The 20041-nt window shown below is 38.8% G+C and overlaps 1 protein-coding gene across 1 annotated transcript in view; it reads right to left on the reverse strand.

Moving 5' to 3' along the window:
- The window catches only part of LOC149223046 (villin-3-like), a 118273-nt gene extending 103775 nt beyond the window's left edge, over positions 1-14498 (reverse strand). The window contains exon 1 of the mRNA XM_089385729.1: positions 14331-14498. The gene's annotated coding sequence lies outside the window, so the exon portion shown is untranslated. The remainder of the gene's footprint in view (positions 1-14330) is intronic.
- Positions 14499-20041: the final 5543 nt, after the last annotated feature.

The following is a 20041-nucleotide window of genomic DNA, read 5'->3' on the forward strand; positions in this document are numbered from 1 at the left end:
ATTGGTGTGAACTGGATTACTTGTTAATTGAGCGTTATAACTGTGAACTGGATTTATGTTGTTGGTTGATATATTATTGGACAATACATTTGACTTGTCAAAATATGGTGTTATCTCTACAAAGGTGGAATTATTTATTCTTTGTATCACTGGAAAAGAAAGGACAAATTGGTTGTTGTATTGAATGCCCCTACTATACTAGAAAGAAAAATTTGTTATAAGAAAAACCTAGGGAAAAATTACCCTGCTACATCACACCATCTACACCATGTCCGTGTTCGCTTGAGAAGATAATTTGGAAGGCACGTTATAGATGAATGGCAAGGCACTTCGACATGGAGAAAACAATGGTAGTGATGGACACCAAGTTGACCAAATCCACTATATTCCACCACCAAATTGGTGAACAGATTGAATAGACAAAGGTTCTCAAAATGACCGTTGCGCATATCTTAAGAATGTACAACACTAAGCATCCATTCACATGGGATGAGATTCTTCATTACGTTCAACATAGCTACAAGTTTAAAACAAATCCCTTCATAGCTCTATTGGCCACAAGTTCACAACCCTTTTCAAGTGTGTTTAAGGTCCCAACCATTGGCCCGAATTAACGTAGCTCTAGCCATTACATCTACATAAGAAAAATCCACCCATGCTTAGACCAAGGCTAATAAAAAAGCAGCCAAATCTGATGAACAAATCTAGCACGTCCACCAAGAAGCTCATGATGTTTTGCACAAAGTCAATGCCAAGTATAAGTAAGTCATGATCAACATTGAGTTCCACACAAGTTTTAGATAGGAGATCAAGGTATGGTCACATTTGTAGAAAGAGCACTTCAAAGGACCCCATCGTAAGCACGACCCACTCTGATATTGGCCTTACACAATTGTCAAGGTTGTGGGTGAGAATTCTTTTAATTAAGTATTCCCCCATTCCTTGGCTTGCATCTACATTTTATGTGGAGTTGCTTCAACCATATTTTCACCTCTCTTGGACACCTTGAATGTGCTTGAGCACTTGGTACCTATAGAACTCAATCTTGACTGCATTATGTAGGCAATAGTCGATTGAATCATGGACACCAAGATAAAGGCCACCCACCAGTAGACTGTTGAAATTTTTATGTCTAACCCATTAGAAATTTTCCTACGCCATCTGGTTTATTTCTCCTACTTGTTTAATTACTGAACAAGTTATTTAACCATATAAATACTAAAATAAACACAATGCAGTCTCAACCATCTATAGATCATCAACTGAAAGAAATAGACAAATACACAAGGGACACCATTGTTTTTAGACAACCGTCCCCGTAAAAACCCAACTTGGGAAAACCGTTGCAGCAGTTCTGAGGGTTTTATTATTAAGCAAATTTTCTTGAGTACAATTGGGTGCCAAACTGGCTCACCCAAAAGAAAAATCTATCAGGAAATAATACCTCTCTTCGGAAGCAGATATTCTGAAAGTTTCCTCCATGAAACTACCTCCAACACCTCTCTAAGGCTCAGCGCCAACCCTCCTGGCCTCTGCATCAGCCTGAAACCCTCTGCGTCAGCCCTCTGAGGCTCTGCGCAGCCTCTCTGGCACTCTGTGTCACTTCTGCAGCCTCTGCGTCACTCACGCAAGCCCTCTGGCCCTCTGCGCAGTGACTATTGGCCTCTTCGTGGCTCCTTTTGGCTCTGCGTCTGCCTCTCTGCCTCTGCGCTAGCCTTCCGGCACTATCTTTGCCTCTCTGCTATGCACTCACTGCCCCTCGCTGCAACTCTAATCACTGGTTCAATTTCTCTTAGCAAACCCCACTCTAAAAAATCGAACTGACTGATCACTCTCGTGTATCTCCAACTGACCCTCAAGCCTCCTCTTATATTTTTTTTGTTGAGTCTTCAACGGCCGAAATTACATCTTTAATTAACGGCTAAGATTAGGTTTGGCTTGATCCATGTCATTTAGAACCTTCTAACCGAACTTTATATTAATACCCATTAATATTTTTATTTTCCTAAGTTTAGACTTAGGAACCCATTAAAAATATTAATTATTTTAATATCTCCTTCATCGGGCAGAATTTCCTCAAACCTTTTCTGGGTCTTGGAGATCTCATGTGCTTTAGCCTCTCCACCAATTTCATGGCTAGAGCACATCCAATGCTACCCCAAATCAACATAGACCATCCAACCATATCGGGTTGTCAAAGCAAGGAATCTCCTTCATCGGGACTAGTGGCTCACCAAGAGTCAAACTCAATGGAAGTTTCCCCATCTAATAGAGGAACTTGATGCAATGGAGATTATTGCTTCCTAAGGGAGGAGAATTGATCCAAATCGATATTGGTGGCCACCCACTTGTTTAATTGACTTAGAATGTTTCCACGCCTTGGAAACTCTACTACAATTTTATTGGTCCCAAACTTTTGATGCATTTTTCAGGCATTTCGTTTGCATTTTTGGCAATTGACATAAAGCCACACAAACGGATTACATGACCCACTAGAACATGCAATTAAATTTTGTAACGATCCAAGAAACACCCTAAATGCAGTTTGTATACAAAAGTTGCAACCTTGAAAATTAACATATCAACTAGCCGCCTCGAGGGCCATATTACTTTTCCCACATCATCTCCTAGTGTTAGGATTTTGGCTATTTAGGTTTTTGCATCTTAGAGGTTCATAGTTTATATTAAAAGGTAGCCTTGACCTCTTGTAATGTCTTATTGTGCATGAGCATAGCCAAAAAATCTCTCTTCAAAGAAAAACCACCACCATTCTATTATTCTAACTAGTTCATATTCTTTTGCATTTTACAATGCTTTTTTTACCTCATTCACTAGTAAAATTTAGGCTTCACTATACTATTATGCTCTATACAAATCTCTGTGTCTCCATTTATGCTTTCATTTCGTTCTCTACATAATTCAAATCACCTTTCTATGGGTCAATTTTGAGGGGTAAATGATTTTCATATTGACTGGTGTCTATTGCACTCCCAGAGAGAGGAAAGGCATGGTTGTGTTTAAAGTCTCCACTCGAAGCTTAGGATTGTGCACAAAATAAATCATTTGATCCTTGGGGGGCTTGCAAACCTAGAAGATACTACTAGATAATTGTATCTTCTTAAGTTTACCCTATGGCGAACGGGGTCAAAAGTGCCTAAACCTCTAAAGCCTACTTATTACTCTAACCGCTGTCAAAATTAAAAGCTTATCCATGATTTATAACATTGGGAAAGCCTAATATGCAATTAAGCCATTTCTCCATTGGAAAGGAAACCAATTGACTTTCAATTCATCAATCAATAAGCACTCCCTCTAATGGTATTTTGTCATAACTAACAACAAAGGATCTCTAGCCAAGAACCATTGGTATTCAAGCTTATGTTTATCTAGAAAGGGGATCAAAACGATATACAATATTTTCTTTTATACAAAGGGATTGGGATACTCTACTCATAGCTCAAGGGTACTTTTAAATTGAGGAATTCAAATAAATTATTTACTGATAAGATCAATCATATCATGGCAAACACATTGGACTTCACAACTTTGGTATCTATTACCCCCACTCACCTAGGGGTAACTAGGATATTTTTTCTTCGATAATCCACATTGTAAACAATGATCCTAGTGATGATGACCAGCATTCTCCACATACAGCAACCCACAAATGCCTCATATATTATAATTTATGATCAACTCACTAATTTGATGATGATGACCCAACACACACGAGGCACATTAGCCATTTTTTCATACAAAGTGTTCGGGCTTAATGTTTTTGGCATTTAAGTAAGGATCATGGGTTAAAATTAGATAATGAATCATGATCCTTGGAAGTTATGCTTTTTGCGTTGTTTCCCCTTAGTGTCTATCATATGTCTTCTAGTCAAGTGTTGCCACTCCCAAGGAGAGGAATACTAATGGGGGGCCTTGATAAGGGTAATGTCCCATATTTTTTCCATGCTTAACATACTCCATTGTCTCCACTTCCATTGTCCTTTCTTTTGGGTTGGTTGTTAGATGTATCCCAAAAAGATCTATACCTCATACTCCTATGGGAAGAAGGGGCTAGAATGCCCGAGGTTGATACAGTCATATAAAAATGGGAGAGCATGATATAAATTTCAAAATGCAAAAGAAAAAATGAAAGGGATAAATAAAGATAAGTCAAAAGCAAAAAAAGTGAGACCTCTACCCCTCACTATGAGAGCATCATCCCAAGTCCTAATGAAATGGATGCATAACTAAAGAAAAGACTTAATTAAAATTATCCCGACCCCCATGCAATGAAAGGGGTCTTGCAAAGCAAAAACAAAGAATACAAAGAAAAAGGTAAAGAGAGGGGCGGAAGGAAACAGTGCCAAGGAAACGGTAACTTAATGCATGAAGCAATGCCTCGACAAAGGAACCCATGGAGATGATCATTACACATGGCCTTACATGTCAAAGACACCATTCCCATGAAGTAAATCATAAGTCATCCCATACTCATTCAAATTTCACACTTGCACCTTGAGTGGCTTCCTCTTGAGAAATACTACAAGTCATGGGTACGAACACACCTAATATGGTTCTATTATGATCCTTCCATATCTAAAATTGGCAAATTGAATAAAATCATAATCTAGTGTGAAGTTTGAAGAAGATACCTAAAGTGATCTACTTAATGGCTTTTACATTAAACATGACTCACTTTTTATGTTACGATGACTCTTGTATACATGTTGGTTGGTCTCACTTGATTCTTGTAAACATGGTCCTTTCAAGGACATTGAAGATCTTCTCCCACGCTTCATTGAGGACATTGCATACCCTTTGGAGGGTGTTGGGGACTTGAGATGACATGAGGACTTGTTGAGATGCCCTATTTTTCATGATGAGTATTGCGCCCTTGATGAGGACATTGAACCCTCTGATGTTATACCTCTTTGGAGAAATCATGAAGCCACTTGATTTGATAATGTCATGCTCTTGCTTGAGGGCATTGTACCTTTGTGATGATATGTCACTATACTTGAGTTGATGAATTGGCACTTTATCATGATGGGACATGACTTTTGAGTGAGGCATTGCACCTTTTGGTGAAGAGACATGACTTTGGGAGCATTATTACACTATTATGGAGACATCTCCCTCACAAGCTCACTTTCACCACATATGTGGTGTCTATGGAGCATTTCTTAAGGACAACTTGATCATTAAGCATTTATTCTTCATTGTAAAGGCATTTTTTGAGGGTCAGTCTAGACCTATCCACCTTGTAACATGGATTTTCATATGTTTTGGGGGTTTTCAGTGGATATTATCTTTCGTAAAGGTATAGCACTTGGTTTCCTCATATAAATAGAGGAAGTGCTACCCTCATTTGGATCATTGCTACTTGTCTACTCTTATACTCTTATCTTATCTATGGATGAATGACTATCGTGACCTCTTGGAGAGATGAATTGTGGATGATTTCTCAAGTTTGATGGATGATTCAAGGCTAGGGTTTATGGATGAGCAATGATTTATTAAGTGTTCCTCTTAAGTCATGGATTTATTTTTTGAATGTATTTAGTGAAATGTGCTTATCTAATGGTGACAATGCATTCTCTTTGTACTATTCTTGGATAAATCCTATCTTGTAAACCTTAGGAGTATTTCTAGTGGAGAACCTTCCCTTGATTTTGTCTTTAAAGCTTGTAAAAGTCATAGGAGAATCTTCTAGGGATAGTAGTGAACAACCCTCGTTGTCACCCTATAGGAGAACCTTCTAAGGTTAGTAGTGGACAACCTTAATTATCACCCTTTATCCATTCTTTACCTTCTTCAAAAGAATCCTTGATTTGACTCCATATGCGCCCCCCCAAAAAAAAATCGTCATTAATCTCTCCCAATAGTCAATCATTAAAATCAAATCTCAACCTTTTTATTTTGTGTTTTAGAGTTAGATTAGGGTTTGTGACAGCTATTATTACTTTTCAACCATATGGCTCGACATCTAGGGTTTATGAACATTTGCATGGTTAGAAATAGATCTTATCATTATTTATTGCATTCCTAAATTATTTTCCAGCCCTTTAAGGCTTGACATCTTGCATCTTAGGGCTGTTATATGCAATTTAATTTTCAGGAATAGTTAGTTGCTTAGGCCCTAGTTTAACTTGTACTTTTCAGCCACAGTTTTCATTAATCATTAACTTGTCAAAGGATTGATTTGTTTGCTGCTGTTATAACTTGATATATTACTGAAATTTGCTATCTTGCACACAAGTTTTACAACAGCCATAGCTTCTTTTTTTATTTCTCTCTGTAGTGTTTGTGGTAACCTCATGACCTATTTTAACTTGCTAGATATCATAAATTGTCTTGGATACTTTAGACACTGAAATCTGGAAATCATTTTGAATAAGCTACCTTGTTCTCACCTCAAACATCTTAACCAAGTGGTGGTGATGTGAATAGCTAATATAGGAAGACTTATACTCGAAAACCTCTTACCTCAAGATTCCTTAGAGTACTACAAAAGCATCTTTTGTGTTGGTTATGTTCTCCAGTAAAGTGATTGCCTAGGTGAAAGTGGTAACACTTCAATGTTACACTTGTCTTAGCACCTTGTGAAAGACTTTGCATGAAGGTGCTAGATTTTGAAATAACAATTTCAATCCTCAAGAAAACAGTGGAAGGATTGGACTTGGAATTGCAAGAAACCATTATGAAATACAAGTTGAATGACGAATGGAAATGGTTACATCATAGACCTCCCTTGGATACTAGACTCAGCAAAATTTAAATTTTCCAATTAGCTCTTTAATTTTTGGGCAATTTAGAAGATTCCTTTTAAGCCTAAAACCTAAGTTGCACGAAGCACCGAAACGTTTCAGAGTTTCCGAAACGGGTACGTTTAGAAACGTCACCTCCCAAATGGAAACGTTGGCTGAAGCACCCTCTAAACGTCATATATGTTTACATATATAAAAATAAATTTATAAATAAGTGAATAACATAATATTTTGCAAGAAAAAGGGAATAAGACCCATAGATGACAATTTAGAAGGAAAACCAAGTCTATATTAACTCTCATAGATGATTACATTATGGTCGAGTTTCAACCAAGTTTCAGAGTTTCGAGTATGGGTACGTCCCGAAACGTCGGGTTTCTAGATGTTTCGTGCAACATAGCCTAAAACACATGTCTTGGCAAGGGTGGTTGTAAACAATGGCCTTGCAATGGGCTAACAGTAACCGTCAAGAACTTATTCTAGCTCTATAAAAAATTCAAATGGGATTTGGTCGCACATTCTATGGATGCCTATCCTTGACCTCGCTCACTTAGAAATCAACTCTTTTATGGCAACAAACAACCTTGGATTGTTGAGAATGATGTTGCATGCCATCAATTAAGAGTGGGATTCCATTTCATATATGGAAATGTCACCAAGATATTCTATTGAAGAATACAAATGCTTTATTTTTCTTGCTCTAGCAAAATTACAATAATGAGCAATCATTCCTTGTAGATCTACGTCTATGTAGCCCAAACGGTTAACTCAAGTGGTCCAAAGCCAAACATGAAGTTCTTTGATATTGTTGCTAGTTGTTGTTGATCATTGGTTCGACTTTCTTCGATTCCCTTCGGGCGAGGCCCTTTACTTGGTTTACCATCCATGAAATGTGGGGAAGTACTCTATGGTTTCCCATGCTTTCATTCCAAGTAAAAAAAATAAGATCTAGGCCTACGCTAGTAAATTTGCTATGGACTTAAAGCAGTGGTTCCAACTACTTGAATATTAGGCGATTACCCATTAAACAATGAGTTGCGTCCACTAAGGGGCAACAGTTGCAGGGAGCACAAGGGGGTTCATCTATGATCTTAAACAAACAATAGAAATTGCATTTGTGTGGGAGAAAGAGACCTCGACCAATAATGAGGTGAAACTCTAGCCTTATACAAAAACCTTGCAATTCCGAAAAGCAAAGGGGTTTGTCAAGCAATGGTGTGAGGTACTCAACAATACTTATAAGATCAATGCATTATCAAAAGCCACCTAAGAGCCTTCATCTAAATAGTCTCATTCAAATAATTCTCTTGAAGTTTCAATACATGGAAATTTATTGAGATTTTTCACAATCTCCAAGGGCATGATAAGCTAGCAAATGCACAAGCAAATAAAGGGGCCAAGTTATCAAAAGGAGTATGCAATCTAAATGGCAAGGTTAGTCACCTTACCACCCCTTGTGGCTTGGTTAGTCATAATGGATAATGCCTCACGATTCAACATTGGTACACCATGCAAAGTCAACAAGATAGTGGTTTAAAGCATCAATGTCTCCTCCATTCACTCATGCCCAAGGTTACACAACAAGTAATAATGTGCAATATAATGGTGGTGGGTATGGATGCACATGGATTATTACTCAATATGTTTTGGAAATGGAGTGAATCAATAGCCATCACTTCATACAAGTGATGAAATAGCAAACACATTAGTCCGAAGATTGGCCCTTGACCTAGACTTAGGAACCCCATTAAAAATATGAATTATTTTAATATAATCGTCTCTGGGTAGAATTTCCCAAAACGGTTTCTGGGTTCTTTGGAATGCATGTGCCCAAACCTCCCTGCAAAATTTGAGGCCTAGAGCACATCCGATGTTATCCCAAATCAACACTCCCTCTAAGCGAGGAATGTGTTATAGCAATATACTGCTACTGCATACTGCTCTGACTCTAAAGCATCATCCTCTACGCTGTTGATGTCTGACATTCTGTCCACCAACTACTGTGTTGTTGTTGCTCCTGTACTGTTTCCTTTGACACTGCCACTGCTAATGCCACAATTGTACTACAGCTCCCTCTAAATGTTGCATCTGCTATGCTGCTAGCACTGCCACTACTAACACTACATCCGTATTGCAACTCAATTACTGAGAGAAGCAACTGAAAACACCCAAAACTGGATAAGTATCCCGTGGATACACCTCGGTGTTGAAAGTCTGACTGCTACTAGTCCCACGCTATCTTCTGGAGCCACTACGCTGCTAAAGCTTTGCATTGTGTCTCCATGCACTGTTGCCTCTCTGCTCTACGCTGCTCACATTCTGGCGCTACTAACTACTACATCTGTCGAATCAACACTCCATGGCACCCACAGAAAACTCATCCCTCCTGCTACTACTAATCATGGGCTCCCGTAGCAAGGTGATGATCCAAGAGGTGGCTCCTCAAGGATCCTGCCCATTTGTAGCTCATATCAACCCACCTCCCTCGTGGAGGTATCTTGGCTATCATGGTGAACTCCTCCTCTTGTTCAATCTTTGCGGCTACAACCTTAGGATCGTGCTTCTCATCCTTGTCGTTTTTCTTCAAAGGACACTAGGATGCATAGTGGCCCATCTCGCCACATCTGAAACAATTCACCTTGGAGACGTCCTTCTTTCGTCTTTGATGCCCCTGTTGCCCCTTCGATGCAAGGGCTGCATTATCCTCCTCTACTTTGGGCTTCGACCCACTGTTGTTGTTGCTTCCGTCAAGTTTGACCTTGACCAAGTCTCTCCTCAGCTCTTCTTGTTTTAGAGTTGCCCACATCTCATCCCAATTAGGCAATGTTGCTCTACCCAAGATACTCTAGACAAAGACTTGCCACTCATCCGAGACAAAATTTAGGACCAGTCTCACTAACTCTGAATCCTGAGGTGTATGCCCTGCAGCCGACAACTCATCACAGGTCTCTTTTAGCTTCGTGAGGAAGGGATCCACACATGCTCCCTTCTGCATCTGCGCAGATCTCAACTTTTGTTCCAAGTACATCTTCCACTGCCTGGAAGATCCCTGATACAATGTGGCCAAAGCATCCCACATCTCCTTAGTAGTTGCTATGCTCGCAACGTGGCACACCACGTGATCCTTGACTCCATCCAAGATCATCCTCTTGGCCTTCACCATCTCAGCTCTATACTTCTTTAGTGGATCTACATCTGCAAGGACAGCTACCACACTATCAACATATGTCTTGAGGGCATGATCCTCTAGAATGAAAGATATTTAGCCTTCCAGATGACGTAGTTGGAAGCTCCAACGAACCTATCCTAATCCCTCAAGCCAGTGGTTTCCATATCTTCCGAAAATTGTTGAACAACTCCCTCCTTCTCCTTACTACGTAGCTTCTAGGCTGGCTTACGCACTCCCTAATGGAGCTGGTAAGTCTATTGCTCCTTTGTTTCCTAGCAAATGAGAAATATTGATTTCCTCGGTAAGAAATCACTAAGGAAGTATTCCCTCACTATGTGATCTGCTTCCTTCTTTTGATGACTTTACTGCTCAGCACTCAGCTTGCAGAAAACTGAGGCTCTGTGCTGAGGCTCTGCATGGCTCTCTCTTCCTTGGCAAATTCTCGATCTGACAGTCTTACCTCTCTGTTGACTCACTCAAAGAGAGACACTCACAAAAATATAGCCCTCCTGGCTAGAACTACGCAATCCCTCAAGGGATTCGAACCACTGCTTGCTGCAGCAAGTTGGCCCTTGCGTCAGTGCTAGATCTACTCTTTCCTGTTTCACATCAACAGCTCTGATACCATGTGAAAATTCATAGATCTAACAATCTCAAGAATCCTACTGCAACCAATTGAATCTACTTCACCTAGATTGTAAATTACATTACAAACTTATTTCAGATTTCTTCTTGAAATATTGAAGTAAATTACTGAAGTCGCCTACACCAAATTAAATATGATTATGAAACATAGAAACTGAGCAAGGAAATACAAACACATAGGACACTGTTATTTTTGGACAAATGTCCTTGGAAAAACCCAATGCGGGAAAAGCAGTGCAGTAGCTCTGAGGGTTTTATTATTATGTAGGAGAAAATCTAAGTACAGTTCTAAGATGCTCAACTAGCAATCCGATACAGAGAGAATATTGGACAAAAGAATGGCGAAATGATCTCACTCTATCACTGGGAGAATCAGTGACTGATCCTGTTGAACTCGAGCCTCTACGCAAAACTGCGTCACTCCCAACAATTTTTGCATCACCCTATTGGGTATTACGCTCCCCCTCTTCTAGATCCTCTGTTGGCTGAGAAAATCGATGCCTCCGGGACTCACACCCCAGCTCCCAGCAACTGAAACTCGACTTCTCTTAGTAGGAAACTCAACTTTCCATCAAGGTCTACGCTACCACTGCGTCAGCACTACATGGGCCAACGTCTGCCTCTCTCTGGACATCTTTCTGTCCTCCCTCTGCCTCGTACTCTCCAAAAATCCCTTCTTCCGGATTCTCACTGCCCCTCTACTGTAAAAGATCTCTCAATCAGAACTTCCTCCTGAGAACTTTTCAATTCAAAAATTTGATCTATTGATCTCTCGGTGTATCTTCCAAATGACCCTCAAGCCCCTTCTTATATCTTTCTATTGGACAACCAACAACATTAACTCCTAATCAAAGGCTCAGATCGTTTTGACTTGATCTCCGTCTTTTCCTAGAAGTTTCACCCATAATTAGATTAATACCCATTAATATTTTAATTTTCCGAAGTTTAGACTTAGGAACCCCATTAAAAATATGAATTATTTTAATATAATCGTCTCTGGGTGGAATTTCCCAAAACGGTTTCTGGGTTTTTTGGAATGCATGTGCCCAAGCCTCCTTGCAAAATTTGATGCCTAGAGCACATCCAATGCTATCCTAAATCAACAGCCCATTGTCACTGTAGTTGTGGATGTTGTATCCTTTGTGAGTTGAATGAGATTAAGTGGAGTCTAGCAATGAGAAGGAAACCACAAAGGCACATTGTAGTGTTGTTAATTGAACCATACAGTAAAATAGATGGAAGGACAAGTTTGTTATTGCATCCCCTCCTCCTGCAAAGGATTCTAACTCCACTACAAACCATTCCCTAAGTTGCCTCAAAAGACTTTGGGGGATGGTTGTGCATTTTGAGGCACTAACATGACGGATGGCACAGGTAAGGTTGTCCCTAATGCCACTTGTGGAAAAGAACAACGCAAGATTGGACTTGGAACAAAGTAACCGATGGATATGACAATGGACACCCATCCTATGTAAGAAGATTAGTAGTTTTCTACTCTAGCTTTTTCATGTTTTATTGCATTGTATTTTTACTTAATCAATTTGTAAGGTAGTTTACTTGTCAAGCCTTTGGAAGCTGGAATAAGATTGCTAGAATCTATAGGAAAACGGGTAAACATCCCCATTATTTGGACACTTGGCCAAAACCATGTTTAAACTCGAACCTTTTTGTATTGCAAAAATGTCTAGCTTAGCTGCAACATTTTCTAACATAAATTATTTATGTCACTATGAAAGAAAAAAGTAGGGTCCCACCAGATCCCTCACCTACCAAATCAACCACATCCATGTAGCATTTCATATAGGAGTCTGGCCAATATATAAGACATTAAGAAAACTAATAAGTGAGAGAGAAAAGGAGAAGTGCTAGTGTTGGCCATGTGGCAGCCATGATGATTTTGAACACCCACAAAGAGACAATAAAAATATTTGCATGCCTTTGGTGATTTATTGAGGAATGTGGCCCTAGGATGATACAAATGATGGTTGGATCCACCATTCACCGTAGAGCAACTCCATGTCTTTAGATCGCAAAAGCCAAACAATGATGACCATCCCCCGTATCTACAGTGGCATCTTCAAGTACCAAAGTATTTTATGTTTTATGCTTTGTTGATGTGATTCACCCTACTTTAAATTTGTATTTGGTCATACTGAACTCTTTGCTAAATAATGCTAGATTTTGATATTCTAAGAATTAGGGCTTTGAGGGTATTTTTATGCAACTTACATTTTGATTTTGTGGCATTCGCCTACCTGCCACATACTCCATTTTTTGTGATGGGCATTGTATTTCTATAGTAGTTAATAGATTAGTTGTCACATATTTCGAAAAAAGAAAAATGGAGAGGAGCCAAAAAGGGGGCAGAGGAAGTAAGCAAAACAGTTGTTTAGCCATAAAAGTGGTTACAAATATGGAAAAATATAGCATTAGCTGGAATCTAAAACTAGGAAATGATGGTATGTATAGCCCATCAAATATAAAAACAAAGCATTGCAAACCGCAACAGTTGAGTCAAACTCAACAACTCTGACCGTCTTTACCTGCAGAATGAAAATATTTACCTGCAAAGCATACCCTTCATTGAATGCATTGTCATAGAACCAATGTTGCAAACATCGGCATCAAGGATAAAATCGGCAAGAGTCCAAAAAACCAAAAAATGGTAAAATTGTAAAAATATCAGTAAAAATCAGCAAACATCAACAAAATTAATATACCACCAAAATATGAGTGAAAAACGGCAAACATTGGCTAGGCCAAAAAAATCACATTTTCACGATTTTTTCGCCATAAAATGGGGATGTTTGCAACACTACATAGAACTGTTAAAATGTAGCTACATTTTTCCAGTATACTATTGCTATAAAGCAACTAAGTGTGTTATCTTCAGGATGTTCATTCTAAATATGGGTGCTTTGTGAAGAGTTTGAAGTTCAATGACGCCGTGGCTCATTCCAAATGCAAAGAAGGCGTTTCAACAATTTCACGGAGAAGAAAAAGGCACTCCCTCAAAATGCGAAAAAACAGGTCATTCCATAAATACAGGGGAAATAAAATTACTGTTGCACAAGGGTAAAGGTAACTTTTAAAGTCAAAGACCGAGGCAACACGGCAAAGACGCCCTTTTTTTCTGGGAACACACCCACCCTGTCCCTTTCGGTTAGCTCAGGAATACAAGGCACTCTGCCTCTCTACCTACACCCTCGGAGGCTCTTACTAAAACGTAAGTAAATAATTTAATGTGGTTTACCTAATCACTGTAGGATTTTGCTTGCTGTTGCTAGTGCAAATAAAAAAATATTAATCCGTTTTAGATTAACCTGCAAAGTTTCAGGACATCTACAAATATTATTCGACTTTGGTATTAAAGATACTTCTCGCAGTTCACCACGGTGAAAATACCAAATCGGTTAACGAAGTTGACAAGATAAAGAAAGCTAAGCCAGTCAGCTGATGGCTGCTTACTTAATTTTAAGTGACTCAGTCAGAGTCCTCCATTTAACTCACATTAAACTGAGCTGTACTGTTACATTCGAAGGGGCGAGTTATTACATCCTATGGACAGCTTAACTATTCAGATTTATAAGGGGGAAATAAATCTGGACAATCCTATATATGCGTATCCATGTTCCTAGAAAGTAAGAGACCGGCATCGATTCAGATTTCATTGGATTAAATATAGTTTAAATTAAGTTACGCGAATGGATTCCACCTGCTTGGCAAAGGGAAAAGGGCTGAAAAGGACTCACCTTCAAACTGATATTTTGATTGATTGATCGATCGATCTTATCCCCTAAGCCTCAGCCTCCGCCTCCGCCTGCGCTTATTTGCTCCACCCACTCCAATGCAGATCACCACATAGACACAGTCAATCTCTCCTCGAGCGGAGCAGATCAGCATATAGTTAATAATAGTAAGAGGAATAAATGATTTTCTATTATGTATATTCCATGGCGTGGCTGCGTGTGCAAACATACAAACGATACCCATCATGACTCACTTTATGACCTGTTTGCTTTTCAACAATTTTTTGCCCATAAAAAATTGCGGTAAAGCGGTCTGAACCCCGTAGTTAACGCCAGCAAAATTTCTAAGTGATCATTGCAGGTCTTACCACAACAGCTATCGTAGATTCCAACTTTCGGGCACATGATTTTTTAACCTTTTTTTTTAATATTCTTTTGAGCTTAGTCGCATTCGTCCACGCGTCACATCACCCAATATATGGTACCATTAATATAATATTTTATCACATTTATATGGTATCATAAATATAATATAATATTCTATCACATTTATGTATAGGTCCCACCATAGTAGAGATTGGATGCGTTTTTGACTTCTATATCTGGATCTGTTTTTTTTTTTTTTTTTTTTATACTTATTGAAATTGGATTAAATGATATTATTTTTATTAAGGTATAAATTGATTTAGTAATGTGTTAATTGAGTTTAATTATATGGGATAGGAGGAATGAAAGTTATTTTATTTATCTTTGTTGATTTTTGGGAATAATATGTTGACCAGTTATATTATTGTAATGGGTTTGAGTTAATGTGGTTGAGCCTCAGTTTATTAACTTAGGATAAATTGGGTTTATATTGGGTATCATTTATAGGAGGAGGGGAAATATGTATTGAGTCGGTTTTTTTTGGAATATGTGCTCTATGGTTTGAAAAAGTAGATTCAACATTCACATATACTTATATTGCAATTTTATTGTATAATGTCAACGTTTCATCCAATCTAAAATAATCCCTATTGAAGTTAAAGTGAAATATAATAGTTTTTTATAAGTTTTGAATTAAATTTTTTAGCATAAGAGTATATTTAACAATTTGCAAACCAAATATACCAATAATTTATGATTTAATAAGAAAATGTTTAAATATTGTTTTTAAATACTATGGTGAATCGATAATTCATTGGAATAATTTGGGTTAGGCTTATGATCAAACTTTCTCGCCACCACTAATTATAACACCAAGAGTATATCCAGCAGCTCACAAGCTAGATATACCAATAACTTATGACTTAGCATGAGTCAAGACATCTCAAGCCCACTAAAGTGGGGTCTACCCTATGGGTCGCCTACTCTTCGAGCCTTATCACAACAAGCCAAACATATGCCTTGGAATTCAACAAATGGTGTCACCTCTTGACTTTTTCCAATACAGATGTCCATTATTGTCCTTGTAGAGCATAGCTCTATCTAACAATTTTTATCCTCACTAAAGTATTTTCATCAAGATGGCATTGTGGGTTGGAGATGTGTCATTGGTGAGTGAGTGCAATGTTGGCATTGTGTTGGTTTTTCACATTAAATTTAAAATAATAATAATAAATTTGGCGCCATTGGGTTTATCATGGGTGGTTGAGATGAATGATAGGGACCCTTCCCACCCAAGTACAATTCCCACAAGTGACATTATAAGCTTCGATGCAATAGCTTCAAGCATATGTTGTAATGGGTTGAAACATGTATATTCCACATACGGAATATAAAGTATTTTCCACATGGAAAAAAATATATATTAATAAACTTTTATGAATGTGGGGAAGCATCCCTAGGATTTCCCCCTGAAGTTTGCCTTGGGGAAAAAATAATCACCTTGGATTCATTGTGACCTCGGAGCTATCAAGCAACGAGAGGGATCAAATCCTTTAGGTGGGAACATTTTGTAACACTCTCCTCCCACATCTACCCAAGCAACAGTCCAGTTAGGGTAAACATGCGACGAGAGCCCACTATGATATGATTCAACCTCCTAAATCACGTTAAGGAAGTGGAACCGACGGAAACACACCATGCGGACCTTCAACATCAACAATAGGACCCTCAGGAACCAACCCAACCTTTTTGCCCACCAGCCCCTGGGTCCCACTGACATTTTGGACCACTTGACACCCGGATGCTCCCATACTATAGGCCTACCAGTGTCCAGGAGGCTCTGGACGCTCTCATGACAAGGCATGCCAGCGTCCATGGACTATTTTGCTCAATGTTGTGCCAACATCCCTGGGATTTGAGCCACTTTTTCAAGCCCAGAGGCCAGGTCACTACCCGGAATTGAATGACGCCTTCAGAATAGTAAGATAACAAGGAAATGGCAGTACAAATGTAATTACTTGAATAAGACCTTGACTAGACCCCTACTAGCCATGACAGGCATTTCGTCAAACATGTCACAAATATGTAATCCACAGGTGTAAATAACATATCTGAGCATAAGGGTCTCATACTTAGCTGAGAATCGTTAAGAAGCATTGATGCCTCAACACATTAACTACCATTTCATCCATTGGGTCATAGATACATTATTCATTCATTTACCAGTAAAAACATGATGAGATCCATACATAGCTACTATCATAAAACACATACTTAACCTACATAATAGGAACAAAAATACCAATGAAATCACAGCCATATGATCCACATATAAAGCAGTATAATACTCATAGAAATACAAGGAGAAATAACCTCATATTGACGATGCAAAATCCAAACTCGGGATGGGACTTCCACGTTCCACCTTACCATAGAATGGCTGAGCCAAATCTCTCTTCAGTCATTCACCCTTGTACCATATTCCAAGCATGAATGTGGGATCTCATAGAACACATTAATCGAAAACCATCCAGGGCTTCCAGAGGCCATCCACCTCAACCCATCAAACAATATTCCACCTCACGGTCGGACATCAAAAAACCATCATCAAATTGGTCTCTATCCAAGGTATCCAAGGCTTCCAGAGCATTTTTTCCAACCAAACCTTCCAGGGCTAGTAACTCAACCCACAGTTGTTGTTGGGCTTCCAGAGCATTTGTCCAACCAGGGCTTCCAGGACTAGTAACTCAACCCACAAAGGGTTTCCAGAGCGTTTGTCCAACCAAGGCTTCCAGGACTAGTAACTCAACCCAAACTGTTACAGGGCTTCCAAAGCGTTTTTCCAATCATGGCTTCCAGGAACTAATAACTCAACCCAAGCTAAAGAAACATGAGAACCAACCAAAACAAACAAGGAAATAAACCCACAACACCATGGTTATCCAGGAAATGGCAAGGCTAGACAATCCACTGTCAATTCAGGCAATCCTTTGTGTCAGTGACAGATCATGACCAATAATCCACATGCATATGTCATGCATTCCAAAACTAGTGAGGAAAACATACATGCAACTGAGTACTTGCAAGCAAAACTCGTTGTAGTTGTTGATCCCGACGTCCTCTTGCACTTTCCTACTCTTCCTTTGTCTTCTTGCCCCAAAACTCTAAGTATGTGACACCCTCCAAGAGTGCTCCAAGAAAACTCTAAGTATCCAAGAGTATGAGAGAGTGTAGAATTTCCTGTAGATTCATAAGCTCATGCAATTTACTAAAGCACAGGACAAGAATCTACTTCTACTTTCAACCAGCAAAAGCCAATAGATCAATGAACACAATATGAATAAGAAGACAAATCAATGACACATAACACAATAAGTTTTCTTAGGGAAAGCCATAGCTCAAAACCCCGCCTATCTGTATTGCATTAAATCATAAATATGAGTGAAGATACAAAGCTTGTTCTCACAAGAACAATTCCGCACAAGTATGCTCAACTCTCTACCTCACAAGCCCGCTATTAGCCAACACTTAGCCAATTTCCACTGCCTGCCAAGCCCCTATTTCCTTGTACAATTCCTAGGATGAATAACCTGTATTTAAACGGAATTCATGCTTCCAAAACTGCACAATCCTAATTAGGTCCTCTTCCTAATTGCATGCATGATATTTACAACTCAGTAAATCATACAACTGATAGTACATTGTCCCTGCATTCTAGTCTCAACTAGGTCTTTCTTTGAATTAACATGCATGAGTTTCTCATGAGGGAATCTTCAATTAAATGGAGTAACACTTGTGGATGCACCAGTGCACCAACTGACGATTAGTCCTCTATTAGTTCTACAAACAGTTAGAACTAATTTAACTGACCATAACTCAATAAATTGAGTTATCTAATTACAACTCAATTTAAACTCATACTGGATGCCTAAAATTTAGGGAGAACATATACATGACTACAGAAAGACTTCCAACTCGAAATTTTTAAGCTAATTAAGTTAATTAAACTTAATTAACTATTTACAAGTTGCTATGAGAATAGAATTCAATTTTAATTCTCAGTTTAAATTCAAGGACAAATTTAAACTCGAATTTCTTCTTTCCATTTCTCAACAAAGAGAGAGAAGTATGAGAGAGCTCCAAAACTGAATTGGCAAAATGTTGCCAACTATCCTCAAAATCCTTTTTATGAATGAGGCCTCTATTTTCTTAATTTTCCATTATTTTCCTTCAATTTCCTCCTCATATGCAACATGTGATCTTTCACCTCCCTTTTCTCCTAATTTCCATCATTTTCATAAATAAATGTGCCAAAAATGTCATTTTGCCTCTCCAAATCCTTAGTCATTGCCTTTGCCAATTTATTTGGCCATTAATAACCAAATGAACACCCACACTAGGATGTTTTGCCCAACATTCAGCTTGGAATAAGTGTCCCATCAACCGTGGTTATTATTTTTCCTTTTTTAACTTTTATTACATGGAATTTTCACGGGGTTGTTACAGAACCCTCCCCCTTGGGGGAACACCGTCCTCGGTGTTCAACAACACCTATAACCACAAGATTGTTGTAGCAAAACATACTGTCGATGGAGCTTTATAACTTAGCTCGATGCAATATTTACAATGATCAACCTGCTGAGAAGCAAACCAACATGAAAACATAACAACATAACATCATAATGACATGACACCCATATCGCTTATTGGAGCTTTATAACATAGCTCATGGTGGTATTTACATCCATATACATATGTACATATACCAAACATATACCAAACACTATACCAAAATTGCTTTTCCTCAACCGACAAACAAGGAAGGTTACATAACCCGCATATGATCCGTCATCTCCCATGTAGCTTCATCGGGCCCAAAGTGCTTCCACTACACATTAACCTACTCGATTGCTCAGTTCCGAAACATGAGCACCTTACTCTGCAATATACACTGAGGCTCCGGCTGGATTCTCCATCTGGTTCCACCTGCAATACAGACTAGTCAATCACATGATCAACATCTTTACATACTTCTTAATCAATAACACATGGAAAAAATCATGGACTTTCACTGTCATAGGCAGTGCAATTCGATAGGCTACTGGCCCAATCCTCTCAATGATATTGAAGGGTCCACAAAACTGTGGTGCTATCTTGGCACATGATCCAATTCGTAATGAGCCCTTCTTTGGTTTGATGCACAAGTACACCTGTTCCCCAACTTGAAAATCCTTGAACAACCTATTCCGATCTGCATAGCTCTTCTTCCTATCCTATGCTGCTTTCAAATTCTTCTTGATTACCTACATTTCCTATTCCATGTCCACCAACATGTCTGGTCCAATCAA

This window comes from Pinus tabuliformis, chromosome Q, assembly GCF_031772625.1.
Source record: "Pinus tabuliformis cultivar Carrire ecotype Pingquan chromosome Q, CPIR1, whole genome shotgun sequence".
Classification (NCBI taxonomy): domain Eukaryota; kingdom Viridiplantae; phylum Streptophyta; class Pinopsida; order Pinales; family Pinaceae; genus Pinus; species Pinus tabuliformis.